Raw genomic sequence first — 14,952 nt, forward strand, 5'->3', positions numbered from 1 at the left:
GGTTAAAAACAACCCTCCCCAGAGCCCATGTTTGTTCTGAGCATGGCTCAGTGTCCGGGTTCCGTGCGAGCTGGGAGCCTGCGCTGGGAGCTGTACGCACCAGGGGCTTGCACGAGAAGAAATGGGTGTGAAATGAGACCTTCAGGTAGATAAATAACAAACAGGTGCTTGCTCATGTCCAGCTGGGATCACCTCAAACCTCTCACAGTGCTAATGCAGGCTGCACAGAGCGTGGTCTCCTCACAGAGTGTCTGGGTACGCGCTTGGCGCGGCGCTCATCACATTATCGCAGCGCTCGGCGCAGACAGCACCTCCTGCACCGCAGGCGGATTTCGCTCCAGGAGCCGCCGGAATAAAGGTGAAGAGGTAATGTGAGGACCACAGTCAGACACCTGGAAAGTGAGAGGGGACAATAGTTCAGGCTGGTACCAAGGGGCAATTACATCTATGAAATGCTACGTGACTTCAGAGACGGTTAAGATATAGATCGAATAAAAGGACTGTGCTTTAGCATTCTTTGAATGACCTATTACACTGGTGATAATCACAACAACAAAGTAATATAATTACTAGAGTTTTGCACTTTTTTTCATTCTATTTAAGGCTCAGAAACATTTCAACACATTGAATTGATTGAAAGGAATTATAGTATAGTAAAATTATACTTTTAGTAACCTTCTGTCCTAAGTAAGAAAAAATACCAATAAGGATTTCATCTGCAGTGTAGAATAAACAGATGGATAAAAACAGATTCTAGAAAATATAACCAAAAGCAGGCCAAATGAACTATTCCAGTACAAGAAACTGCACCTGCTAATCTAAATCTCTCTTGCTGCTCCCTCTCTGTATTTTGGCTTGGTGCACTCTGAAGCCTTGTGAGACAGCTGTGTCCTAAAGACAGATGCCTCAGTGCTCTCACAGGTGCTTCAGAATTTCCCAGTCTTTTCCTGCCCTGTAAGCCCTGTGAATTTATTTCCATATTTGAACGGTGTGCAAAGCTTTCAAACACACTTTCCAGCTGAGCTGGAAACTAAGCAGAGGGTGGTCTCTCCTCTTCTGCCTAATGAAATTATTGAAATTAGGTGCTGAGTAGTTTCTCTGCAAATAAATTTCTCTTAGGACTTGCTGTGACTGGCTTCTCAAAGTGAAAGTTTCATTAGCCACTGAGAACTGGACTGGCAAACAGCCCAGCATCGGCACTTGCTGTGTCTGCTGCACCATTCAAAGAAATAAAATATTCAGATATGTTCATTTTGGTACGCACCAATATTTATGACCTCCTCACAATGACAAAAAAGAAGGAATGCGATCTGACCCAAAGTTTGCTGACAAATACGAGAGGAAATATTTTGCAAACTAGTGACAGATTTGAAAGGACAGCATATTCCAGGTGAATGAGGAGAAGGCAAAATGTCTCCTCCTTTCAGATATGTTTCTACAAGTTCTTTTTTTTTTTTTTAATTCATGCAGACAAGCATACACTGAACCTAGCAATAAATATTTTACTTGGATTTTATGCTGCCACTGACATGTTTGCACAGCAAGGATCAAGCCTGCGCCTCCTTTTCAGGGGCATGCCAAAGCAAGTGCCAGCCTACACAGGTCTGCTCTTCACAGGGAGACTTTCCTCTGATGGCAGGTACGGCAGGGCTGGCAACAAATACCTAATTACTTGTCAGTTCTGTAGTCTAACAAGTCAAATGTAACCGGTACAAAGGGGCAGCTGCCTATGATAGCGGAATTTTTTTACTGAACAGCCTGTCACTGGGAAAATATCTCCGGCTGCGGGAACTGGGTAAGTAGGTTCCTCCTGCCCGGAGCCTTTGCTGCGCTAGCAAGGCTCCAGACAGTCAGTACCGGCTCTGGGCTCACAGGATTTCTTTCCATCTTTTTGTTAAACATGACTGCAAACCAAAAAGAGGATTTGCATGAATGATTTACTCGATGCTGAATAATTTTTTAACCAATCACAAGTTTAAGGGCTTGATACAGCAGTTGCTAGTTACTGGGTAACATTTTAAAACAGGTTAAGCTGCTGTTCAGATGAGTTTTTCTAATAATTCAATCTAGAAATGTGATACCAAATGTACAAGTAGGAGGTTTGGGTTACAGGAACTCCTGTTATGTAAAGTTATTCTTTACTATTTTACTATAGTAAGATACAAACCAGCAACCTGCAGTGAGTTTTGTTCAGATGACCAGCTGACTCAACAACAATAGGATAAAGCATTTTATAAGCACCTCTGGGTATTACTGTCAGCAGAACTTTTGTACTTTTCTATTTAGAATAGCAGCACTTTCAGCTGTTGGTGCCAGGTACTTTTTATGCTTTTGTTAGCTGTTCTGTCTTCCCCTCAGCTTCTTTCACACATCCTTGGTAACTGGACATAAGAAGTGCAGTTCCCAAGCTTGATAATAATCAGCTCTTTAATAAGATGAGACAAAGCTAGAAGATGGAGTCAGTTACTGGCACTGAGCTGTTCCTATGAGGCACCACTAAACCACATCTGCTTAATCCACAGAGCTTCCAGTCAAACAAAAAGCAGGTTCATGTGCTGCTGATGCAGAGAGATGAATCACAAACTTTACTGGCAAGCTGTCCTTTACCTTGGCACAGCCCAAGAGGTATCCAAATCATGAAATAGCTAGAAGCTAATTTTCTTTGAGGAAAAGCAAATTGTCAGGGAGGGCGTTGTGTTGGAGAGTGGAAGCAATGTGGTGCCTTGTTTCAGGTGTTACGAGCACAGTCAGTGCTTCAGCTTCCTCAGAGCACTGGGGAATGACACATCCACCGGGCGATAATCAGTGGGGTGGAAATACCTGGTGTGTTGAGTGGGTGGGATGACGGGAAAAGCTGATTGCTCCTGCTGTGGAGGGCAGTGGGGAACACTCTGGTAACAGCAGACTATTGCCCACACTATTCGTACTCCAGCAACAGACGATCAGACAGCTCACTGAGAGATCAAAACCTACACAGGATTAGCACAAACAATATAAACTCCAGAACTGAAAAGGCACAGACAAACATGACTATAGCTAAACTGCTTCGCAGTGGCAATGCTTTTCTTTTCGTCACCAGTTTGCTCCCATAGTTTGTTTGACGTCATGATCTTTCAAAACATTCTTTTAGGCACTTGATATAGGAGTATCTTTAAGGATTTTGCATTTAAAGTTTGAAATCAATGGGAAACAAATGTTTATGATGCCACCCAGACTCAAATTCAAATACTTTAATACCGTGCTACAAATTCCGAAGAGCAGCTGCAATTTCACTAAGTATTTTGCAGGGTTTTTTTGAAAAACCTGATTTTTAAGAATTAGAAACATGTATTTGTACATATATGCTTCACATGGGATTTTTTCCAGTTTGTGTTATCACCACACATGTTCCTCCTCCTCTTTGGTATTAACTTTTTTTTTGCAATTTACGATCCCAAGCAGCCATCTCTGAGAGACAAAAATTATTCCCAAAACACCAGGTCTTGTATCAGCTTACTTGCTCTACTTACTCACTTTATGTAATAGCTTCTGTAAAATTTCAAGGAATATATTTACCCCTGAATTCATCAATAAACTGTGTCCCCACACACAAATCCTATCCCTGTCATTAAGTAGCTGTATCACACACAATGATAGCAGGAGTTCTAAAGGATACAATGAACCATGTTTCAGGAAGTTCAGGAAGATGTAGTGGTAACAGATGAATAAATAAATGAAAAAAGAGTAGCTGTGCTTCTACTCAAGCATTGTCTCTTCCCTCATTTGGCCAGGGACAGACCATTCACAACTCATATCAGAGACCACTGAAGCTCCCTCTTTCTCACCTCAGTAGACCTCTGAAGCTGTCGTGATACTCCTCAGGTAAACTTAGCTCTAGCAAGAACTCTTATGTAAAGAACATGACTCATTCTGCACCAATTTTCAGTTAAAACATTTAACAAAGATAACATTTTTCCAATATTTTTTTTTTCATTCTGCAACGGTCATTCTGCCAAACCTTTAATAACTGTAAATAAATGTTCTCTTCTGGAGCTGACATGACCATATGTTACAAGTATACTTGTCTTTTCTTTATGCTAGCTGCTGATTTGAAGGCATGAGTGGAAACATGCTATGAAGAGAAGTGTCTCAGGTTTGGTTTTCCTCCCACTTTTTTGGTCTTAGACAGAACATGCATCTCTGCTGCAGAACTTAATTCGTTCACATAACGGAGAGACTTTCAGGAACTCTTTACCAGATTGGGTTGCTGATAAAAGCATGTCAATACCACAGCCCACAGGGCTCTGCACCAGCGCAGTCTACTCTTTCACTGTCGTTTTCGCCTACGTCTGGCACATCATGGGGAGATGTGGAGGAAGTGACTGAAGTTTTCAGAGGGACCTAGACTGTTGTTGCATCAAAGTCTCAATAACGCAGGCTAGGGCGAAGCTTACAATAAGCTAATTCAGGAGCCTTAGTCTCTGAACAAGGCCTCAATGCAGATCTCAATGCAGACATTTTTCCTTCATTATTGTATTCCAGTTGTTTTTTTTACTGTTAAGTAGTAGCCATATCTGCCATACAGTCATACAGCCATCCTTGAACAACCATAACTCTCTCTTCATCTCTGAAGAAAGTCTTGAAGGTTCAACCTCTCTGTGCTCAAACTTCATTGACACAGATGCTTTGCTCATTGGTGATGAAGTCTCCAGACTGCAGCCTCCAACCAGCCTCCAAAGATCTGCATCGTCAGAGTGAATCACTAAACCACACACTACAGAAGTAATTGTGGAGTTAGTCCTGATTTAGTGGTTCCGCTGTCAACTAACAGTAAGAGATTAAAATTTAGTCTTTCCTCCCTCACCAAAGACAAAAAGCTTAGTAATCTGAGCAAAACCCCACCAAACTAGCAAAAGGTCAAATACATTAAACAAAATTCTCTGCTCTAACCCAGATCTCCTGTGTGATAAAGGTCAAGAGACGGTTTGAACATATGTCAGACATTGCTGAGCTTCTGGAGAGGTGACCACTGTGGCACTGTACTGTATAGTACAACCCCTCAGCTATCTCTGCCCTAACCATAGCTGCAAGGAAATACCACTTTTTATTTATGAGGTTGTTTATGCCAGCTACCGGTGCCAGTTAGCATCTCCCCAGGGCAATTATGATTGCTCCTTTATGTCACCTGTAACCACCAGCCCATGCGGGTGTAGTTCAGCAGAGGACTCTCAGACCCTCATCCAGCCAGGCATTTAATACTGAAGTGAACCTTTGACTTTAATTGGGAAAGTACTGCTTTCCAGTAAGCAAAAACTCCTCCAGTAGTTTGTATGGAAACACACTGGCCCCAGCAAATCAAAAATGGAATCATATCTGCCATTTCATTTATGCCAACAAGTTTCAAATTAGTCTTGCAGAAAACTGCCACAAGAACAACAGGAAACAAAAGCCTGCTGTCTACCCTTCACCCTATTAAGATTTCATTATAGCTATGATGAAGCAAATTGGTTGCTCAATCCCTTTTGCCAGGGACAAAGCACAAACATAAACCATTTCCAAACACACAGTTTAGTTTATCAACACAAGAACTGTAAGGTAATCTAATGTGGGACTTCAAACTGCCAGCAAGTGGTAAGAAAGCACGATTCAAAATACCATGAATCTAGCCCAAATTGTAATTGAAAGAGTGGCTTTTGTCATTTTCAGTAAAGCTACACAGACTGCATATTCGTCATTTTATCATCCTATAAAATGAACAGCCACAGCATTGCACCTTTGCTTTTCCTTATTCTGTTCTTAGCAGTGCTCTGCACAAAAGATGACCAGGGTGTAATCCCTCAGCCTTGGAGGTGAGCAGTAAATCCATTGGGACCAACATCTCTTAAATCATACATTTAAGGTACCAAGCTGGCAGAGAAATGGCTTTGAAACATGGCATGGTTGTATAGAAGATACCATAGCAGCTTTTTTTCTTTCTTTTTCTTCTTTCTTTTTCTTCTTTCTTTTATCTTGTGTGGGCAGAGGCTGATGTGTGTGCCCAGAGGCCCCTTTCTGTGCAGAAGCCCCTGAGATGATCTGGCTGCGAGCTAACAAGCTGATTGCAAAAGCAAGTTTTAGATTCCCCTTTTTGACTAAATTGAGACTGCACACATTTTCCACCTCGGTTTATGATGTAAATGATGGCTTGAGAATTGTTCTTCACTGAAAATAGTCCAGTTGCCCGTAATCTGGCACTGATTTTCAGTGCATATCTTGCAGCTTTTAAAATACGTTATTGGCAAGAAAGTTAGAAATTTTAGCCTATGATGTTAAAATCTGTAACTTGGACTTGAGTGTGGAAACTTTTTGTCCAGATCTTCAGTCCACTCAGTTTTAGGAAGCTCCTTTTGGTCCTGGGTGCATGAGAATGTTACATTTGAGCCATCAGCAGGTATAAAGTGCACCGTGGTTCCAGCAACATTGGTTTTCTGAAGCCATTTCTGAACAGCAGGAGAAGCTGAGACACTTTCGCGTTTGCTCTCCCAGTTTATGAACAAATTATCACATCACGTAGTTTGGAATTCTAGATGATTCCTTGTTGACACACTGTAAAATATTTGTAATTCTTAAGATATCTAACCCTCAATTTTATCCTTCAGTGCAATTTCTTCATACTTATGCCTGATCAAATTTAAAAAAAAAAAAACACAAAAGTGAAAAGAGAAGCACTTCTTTGCTTTTAATGACTGAAGTTGCTAACAATATGAATGGAAGAATCCAATTTAGACTCTCTTAAATTACAGCCATTAAGGCTGTTAGTGGCATACTTACCTCTTCACTGATACTGAGGTTAGCGTGAGTTTCAGATATTCAGTGTAAGTGACAGCTTATTTACACAGTATCTTTAGTTTAGAGCTGTGAATAATAAAGGTCCACACACACTCCCACCACTGCATCAAATTGCACTGCTGTGAGAAAAACTAAAAACATATCTGAAAGTCATTGTGCTATCCCATTTCCCTCCCTCAAGACATTTAAACTGCCAGGCTGAATTCTAGTAGGATGAATTTGGTTACACAGAGTTTGGACATAATAAAGTTCAAATATCCAAAAACAGAGTCCTGAAAAATCTCAGAGAAGGTATTGTATTTCTGGTTCGAATAAAATTCTGGTATGATGTGTCAGTCTTTTCATAAAAAAAAAAAAATCTATATGAGTACATCTTATTGAAAAGCCTGTAATACCAAAAATAGAGTAGCTATTAAGACTAGAGATTTTGCAAATGTTGCATGGCAGCTATGATGGAAATAACCATTAAGTTCTGGCTGAATAAGTGCAATATTATTACTCTTTTGAAGCAGCAAATAAAGTAGTAACTAACAGCAACCTGTCCTGACAGCAGCGGAAGGGGAAAAGGCAAGGTTTAGCCATCAGCACATCATTAATTTGTATTTTTCTTTAGTCCATAAATGAACGTTTGGGTGTTTTTCTGATCCAGAGGTGGCTGATATTTACTGAAACATTTCTGTTGACTTCATTAGGCTTTACATTTAGTCCTTAAGAAAGACTGAGTTTTGCCAGAAGTTGAGAACCCTGCTGGTTTTGTTCCTCTCTCTTGCTTTCTCCCCCAGGTTCAGCTCTGCAGCAGCTGACTGAAATAGACTAAAAGCCTGAGTTCAGTTTTGAGTTAAGATATTTTTTGGTTTGAGTGGATTTCTACCAGCAGATCGCTTTGTCCCCCTACTCCTTTCTTTGATACAGCATTGTCTCGTTTGATCTCATGATCAAAGTTTGCGTGGCTTCATTCAGCAAATGTAAACTGCCAGAGATGAAGGACACTGGATACCACCGGGTGTGAAATCAGAGCAGAGCTTTGACTCTTGCTCTCTGGTCATAAGTATTACCTGCATGTGGACTCATGCACTGACACGGACCTGGAGTGGGACAGCTGGCTCACGAAGCAACAATGCAGGTTTTATCTGCCACAGACTAATGTCAAGAAATACCTCACCCTTATGCAGGGATGACCTCAAAAGATTGTGGCTTAATTTTCCTCCCATTGGGAGATAGACTGGAATTGTTTAAGATATTAAATGAGGTTTCAGTTTGGGTTAGCCACATAATGGGAAAACAAGCATAATTTAGCATTTACAAAAAAGCTCGTCAAGTTTTGTTTCCTTCTACCAACACTAGCCAGAGAGTTTTGGATCTTGCTTGTACAGAGTCTGGGGAGAAAGGAGGATGGAAAGGTTCCACGTTTGGCCTCTCTTTCTCACCAGGCTGAAAATCAGTAATGGATCACTTTGAAACTATTGTACTCTGCTGGGCAGATGTACAATCCTAGTGCAAGCACACAGAAGTATGATAATAACCCTACGGGATTCTATATATTCCATGAGTTTTATGGATGCTCTCTCATAAATATCAGATCGAGAGTTAAATTCTAAACTTGCTGCGTGCATTGCTTTTAACTTAACTACCTCTTACTTCACTCTCCTTCTCTTGTTTCTCCCTAAAGTCTATTGGACAACTTCTGTTCTATCTCCATATTTCCCCTCTATAATTTTGGTGAGTAATTGGATTATTGTTTTTTTTCAAGCGTTTGAATATTTTTTCTGTTCCATTTTTGTCACCCTGTTATAATTCCCTAGATTTGCTTTCATTCTCATAGTTCATATAGCATCTGATTTCTCAGTTGGTGGTTTTCTTTTCATCTCTGTTGCTTCTCTTCCCCCCACTCATTCAATACTGCACATTCCTCCAAAGCCTCATTCCTCATTCTGAGTTTTATCCCCAGTATCTCTTCTCCTTTATCACTGCCCTATCACAGTGTGTGCAATAGTTTCCAAGTAACTCTCAGAAGTTGTAAAGAGGTACCTTTCTATCAAAATTACATCAACTCTATATTTGAACTTCCACAGAGTGCCACCTCTTTTAATAACGGGTGGAGAAAGGATAAAAGTTTATTTTGAATGGAAACTATACTGTTTTAACAGCACCAGATTCCTTGGAAAGTACAACCAACTAATATCTGTGAAATGCTTCCAGCATTAAGCAAGCATGCCAAAAACTGAAAAGCGTGAGTTGAACATGAACAGATTTGGAGCTGCCCTGTCATAATTACAAATGCTGAATGCTGACCTGCTTATTGGAATAGTTACTGTGCATATAGATTGGGTTTGTTTATCGGTGGTAAAAACCAGCTAGGACAGAAAGAAATAGGGACAGATAAGTCACTTTTCCTTGAACAAGAGAAAATTTTTTTCAGAGACAATAGGAGAACAAGAAAAGCCGGTGTAGCAAGAGAGAGCAGTGGGTTTAAAAACAACATAATCTCAAGGAAGAGAATTATCCTGGGAACGAGTCTGAGACAAAGGCACTCTTCCTTTGGTTGTCTGAAGAAGTCAGCCCTGGTCTGCTGGCCTGGATCTGGTAGGGACCCCACGAAGAACTAAAATTTTAATCAGGCAAATAGCCCATTGAGTTAAAGCTAAGAATATGTGTCTCTGCGGTGACTTCTCTGAGCTGATTCAAGAGTAAAATCTCAGCTTTACTTGACTTATTCCTCTGAATATTTCAAATATTCCAAAGTTCCCTAAAGTAGTTTTAGCATTCCTTTCAAGCTTTCTTATTAGTGTAGAGTGGCCAGTGTCTTTCCCACATGAAAATTCCCTTAAACACTCACACTCAGGCAAAGAATTTGTGTTCACGCCAATAGTTCCTCTCCATGGACAGTACATGAAGGCAAAAAAAAAAAAAAAAGAGAAATCAGCCCTTGGAAAAAAACAAATTAAAAAAAAGCTCCCTTGGAAAATTATTGTTGAAGAATAGTTAACAGAGAACAGAAAAGCTGTGTGAGCATACTCCAGCCAGAGAGTTATGCATATTTTTCAGATTTTTAATGCCATTTCTGATGAAGCTTAAAAATCTCAGTTCCACATTAGCATCCAGCCTTTGAGTCAGCAATCAGGAGGGAATAATTCAGAACTGACATCACAGGCAACTTCACAGTTTAATGTCAGCGGATGATGGTGAAAGAAGAAACTTGCATCAGGTTTTCATCAAACTGTGTTTAGAACTTATCATGGGTTTCTAAACATAGGTCTGACCAGTCCCACATTTGGCACCAAGTGCAGCCTTTCACGGCCTGCCCTGGAAAGGATTTTTGTGACTTGATTTCTTTCTTGTCAGATGCCGTAACCATTTTTAGGTGACTAATGAATATTTTAATATGACCTTCTAATCTCCATATGTGTTATATGCCAAAGAATAATAAGATAGGGGAAAATATGTTACAAAATACATTATTTCATTGAAAAGCGAGATCCCTTGCCAAATTTTACTGTAGTTAATGTACTGCAATATGCCAAAAATATCAGACAAACAGGCAACGGTATGATTAATTTCACTGCTGTTTCCTTTTCTCCCTCAGATTGACCATTGAGGCCACTAAACTCGCAGGCGTAAGCACACATTTTGCACATGTCCCTGCTTACTGCAGGGCGGTTGGACTGGATGACTTTTAAATGTCCCTTCCAGCCCAACACATTCTATAATTCTAACTTAACAGAAGTGTTTGTCAACAAATTGCATTCCTTTCTCCATTAGCTGGTCTTTGCTCAACCATCTTGAGTTATTATACAAGAATTAGTATCAGATGAGTCATTTGCTTTTGCATCTCCATCCATGCAGATTCACAATAGAAAGGTTTTTGGGTTTTGAGATCTAGTGTAAAGATTTTAGTTCACTGGATCAAAACTCCCTTGAATATATCTTGGATCCAGAACCATCTCTCTTCTAGTTTCAGGATATTTTCTCATCTAGGACCTTACTTGGAGATTATGAATGATAATTCGTGAAAAAATTGTTTTTCATATCCAGTTACTGCCCACTGTTATACAGTTGTGGTTGTCACTGATGCCAGCTGAAGTTTCATCTACATTCCAAAGAACGAAGTGTAAACTCTGTCCATTACCATCTCACAACAAGTTTGAGTAACAAGATTAAACTGGTAGACAGCTCAGGTCCAGAATAAAGTACTGAAGCATGTATGGAACTGCTTTTCTTCCACAGTACAAAGAACATCTTTTTTTTTTTCCAGAGCAGTAAGTATAATCCTATCTTCTATTCAAAGCATGCAGTTTATTATCCCACTTTTTCAATTACATTTTTCTGTAAGTTCTCTTAATCCATTTCACTGAAAAGGGGATTTAGCAAGTGTAGCGCATATCAGATTTCCTGATAGACAGACATATTTCCCCTTTTTTCTTTCATTAGTGAAGCAATGCTATTTCTTTTTGAAACTGTTCATAAGTGGGAGCTGAATGAAAAGATTTCTTTTTTTTTTTCCAACTACTGTACAAGAACTTTGTGTCTACAAGTGTGTTGGAGAAAGATCAGAGGAATATTCATGTAGTGTCATGCATATGTACAAAATTTCTAATTGATTAATCATACATTATGCAAACCTGTCAAACATCGTGTTAAAATGTATACCAGAGTTTCAAAAATGATGAATTGCTATTAATCCTTCTGATATTTCCAAAGCAGGTAAAAGATGACTGAATGAATCCTCGTGATGATTATGTAAGATAGGCAGTATCTCGTTTTGAAAGCGAGAATCATTATTTTCTACGAGGATTTCTCAGTTTGAACCTTCAGTAATAAACTTCTCCGGACAGATTGTGAAGAGATATCAAGAATCTAGAGATTGCAGTTTATCAGACAGAGATGGATATGTTATACTCTTCTGAACAAGCAAGGAAAGAAACAGCCTTTGTGACTACAGGAATAGGCACACAAGAAATTGCATAATTCAAGTTCTGAAAGAAATTATTGATCCAAGTGGGTTTTCCAACATCAGGCAAGAACTCTGACACTGCCCAGCTGAGAAGTCAGGCTTAACTGTCAAAACATTATTTAGACTATCCTACACTATATTCTAGGTCTCAGAAACTTCCATATTAGTCACAGCCTCTTTGCAATAGCCCATCTGATTATTATGTGGTGTTTTCTTGCAAAATGTTATTGCTTCCCATCTACTTGAAATTTTTCTCCCTTATTTACCCATGGTCTTCTTGACTCTTAGAATACCCATATCACAGCTTCATTGCCTGGTGGCTCACTGAAAACTTTTCAGATCCCTACTCCAAGAAACACATGAATGAAACCTCCTTACCTCTGGCATCAAGGTGCTAGTTCTGCAAATATGGAAGTGGGAAATGAAAACAGCAATCTCCAGAGAAGTCTTGCTAATCTAATCCTGCCTCCTGTGGAAACAAGCCTGTCGTGATGTGGAAGTTTCAGCTGCCTGGCTGGCAAGGTGGAGGAAGGAAGAAGGAAGGTGGAAGAATTTATTTCATCTCTCCTTGAAAATTTCTAAGCTATGAGTTCAGAAACCCTTGGCCACAACGTGCTAGTGGCTCCTGTAATTTCGAACAGTTCAGAATCCTCACCAAACAGTAGCACATCTGATAGCTTTGGTTGGAGAAAGCAATCCTTCAGTCTTTCCATGAGTTAATTTCATCTGCAGTGAGATTAGAACTGAATTTTGTACATCTCAGCAAGTCTTCTCCCATTTGGCCACAGCTGGAAAGTATCTGCATTGACAGCTCTCTGACACTAGGATGGTCAGCTGTCTCAGGGATGCAACTTGTACCGAAAAAAAAAGTCCCTGTACGCATACTTCATACCTTAAAACGTTCAAAATGAAGGAACTCTGGGGGAAATTAGTTGGCAAGAAGTGAAAATGATTCTCCAGGTGTTCTCCACAGCTCACTGAGCAAACATCTTCATCCCAGCGTAGTCTGGGAACTGTATTTCAGATGCCTTTTAGGCTTGTTTCCTCCCCCAGACCTGCTTCCAGGAACACAAGCACCTCCTCATGAAAAACCACTCAGGAACAGCTCATGGGTGTTGTGAGTTTCAAGAGCTATAATTTAGCTACACCTGTTCTTGTAAACAGTGCACTGAAAGGGATTTCTGGTGATGGAAATGAGGCGGCTGAATGCGAATGAGGAAGGCTGCTCTTTTCTGCATTGTGAGGTCTCACATCCAGTCCCCAAGACAACCGAAACAGGAGAGGCTCTCCACAACAGCTCAGGTTTTGCAGCATCTTCTAAGAGAAGGGATCCTCCACTGCAGGGCTCAGGCATCTCTTCTGTGTCCACAGAGAAAGTATGTCCACATTCAGCTCCAGCAGCTGAGCTGGAAGGGAGCCACACTCCTGCAGATGGGAAGGGAGGGGGAAAAATCAAAAATCAAAAGAAAGGCCAAAAGCAACTTTTAGTTTTTGATAATATTGTGCTTGTGGAGTATCTGAGTAATGACCCTAGAAGCTTCAGAGCAGACAGAGTTCAGGACAAGCTTAATTAAAATGTAGTGCACAGTTCAACATAATTAGCAGTAAATAATGAGGAGACTCCTGGTCTGAAATGCAGGGACTTGGACTCCTTTTTGCATCACATCACTGGGTCACCTGTTTATAATTTAAAGTATAACAACCTGATGACATTTTGATGTCTCTGTAGTTATTTGGGGACTTTTTATAACTCTCAGGAATTCTGCCTAGCCATTTTCTCTAGCATAAAGATATTCTGCTACAATACATTCTTGAACCTCTGCTTCAGCAAAAGCTTTAACACTTGCATTGAAATAAGCCAATACTGAAAGGCTTTGTCTTACCACTTGCACATTAGCTCATATTTGAGAATCAAGGCTAGATTTCATGTGACTTTTCGGATTACTCCAGATGAGATACACTCTCCAATTTTGGTTTACGCTAAAGGTCTCTAAAAATTTTTATCTGGGAGGTATTTTCTACTTGAGGAGGAAGAGAGTTTGGGCTTGCTGAGCCTATTCTTCCTTTATTTGTTTTTAATTTTTTACTCTTTGATGACTTGGAAAACTGATACCTGGAAATTTTTCCATAGCTTTTGGGGAAGGAAATAGGAAGAAATCCGTGCTGGATTGGAGCTCATAAAACCCAGTTTTAAGTTTTAGCATGCAGCCTATTCATTATCAGATTACAACCTCTATAAAGTATAGTTTGAGTGCACCATGGCAGACTTGCATTTTACAGGATGGAGACAAAGTGTATGGCTATAAAAAACCACTAAACTGGAGCTGTATGAAAAACTGGGCTTCACAAAGACTTTCACTGCTTACACAATTTCTTTGTTTTTACTCTAGAGTCACTAACTAAGCTTTGACTTCCAAATAATTAGAAACTATTTCAATTATCCTCATTAACTATACCCTTTAATATAAAAAATGCCTGGCTTCAGAATACGGTGATATAATGAGGGCAGAGCATGATGGGCACCTACTACTTTCCTTCCAGGCACCCTGATATACGTTTATACTCAGGTTTTGCCCTGCTTGGGTCTTATTCCTCTTCCTCTGTGGTTACCTTGCTCTGGGCCCCTGATGACAATCAATTATAAAGGCAGACTATATACAATTTAGCTGCAGACTCACAGAGTTAAAAATAGACAGAGAGCAGTAATGCACACCATAAAAACAGTTTCTGGGGAGGGTGTTCATGTAACCCCCATCCCTGTCTTATTTTCCTCTCCTTATTTCCTCAGGGAACAATTATGTTTAAGAATAATCCCCTGTCTTAGCATATTTGAAGAAGGAATATTAAATTAGCTCCTTCCCTGACTACAGTTCCTAACATTATTGAGAAATGCTTAATGAAGGTTCCTCAGAACCCCTTCACACATCTTGTTAACTAAAAGCCCATGATTTACAGCTCCTAGGCACAATAGCCAAGAAATGCCAATTAGGAAAAATGCCATATCCAGAGAATATACACAACTGAAATACTAGGCACAGATAATGACCATAGTGGTTCATATTAGGATGGAGCCCTCCTGTATTTCAGATGTACACACTGAGCAATACTCATTGCTCCTCATGGCTCTTTGCCTTGGCACAGCTCTAGGTTAGGAGGGATGGGATGGGTGGAAGGAGGTTTATGAAAGGCCTTAG

This window comes from Apaloderma vittatum, unplaced genomic scaffold, assembly GCF_000703405.1.
Source record: "Apaloderma vittatum isolate BGI_N311 unplaced genomic scaffold, ASM70340v1 scaffold5980, whole genome shotgun sequence".
NCBI lineage: Eukaryota > Metazoa > Chordata > Aves > Trogoniformes > Trogonidae > Apaloderma > Apaloderma vittatum.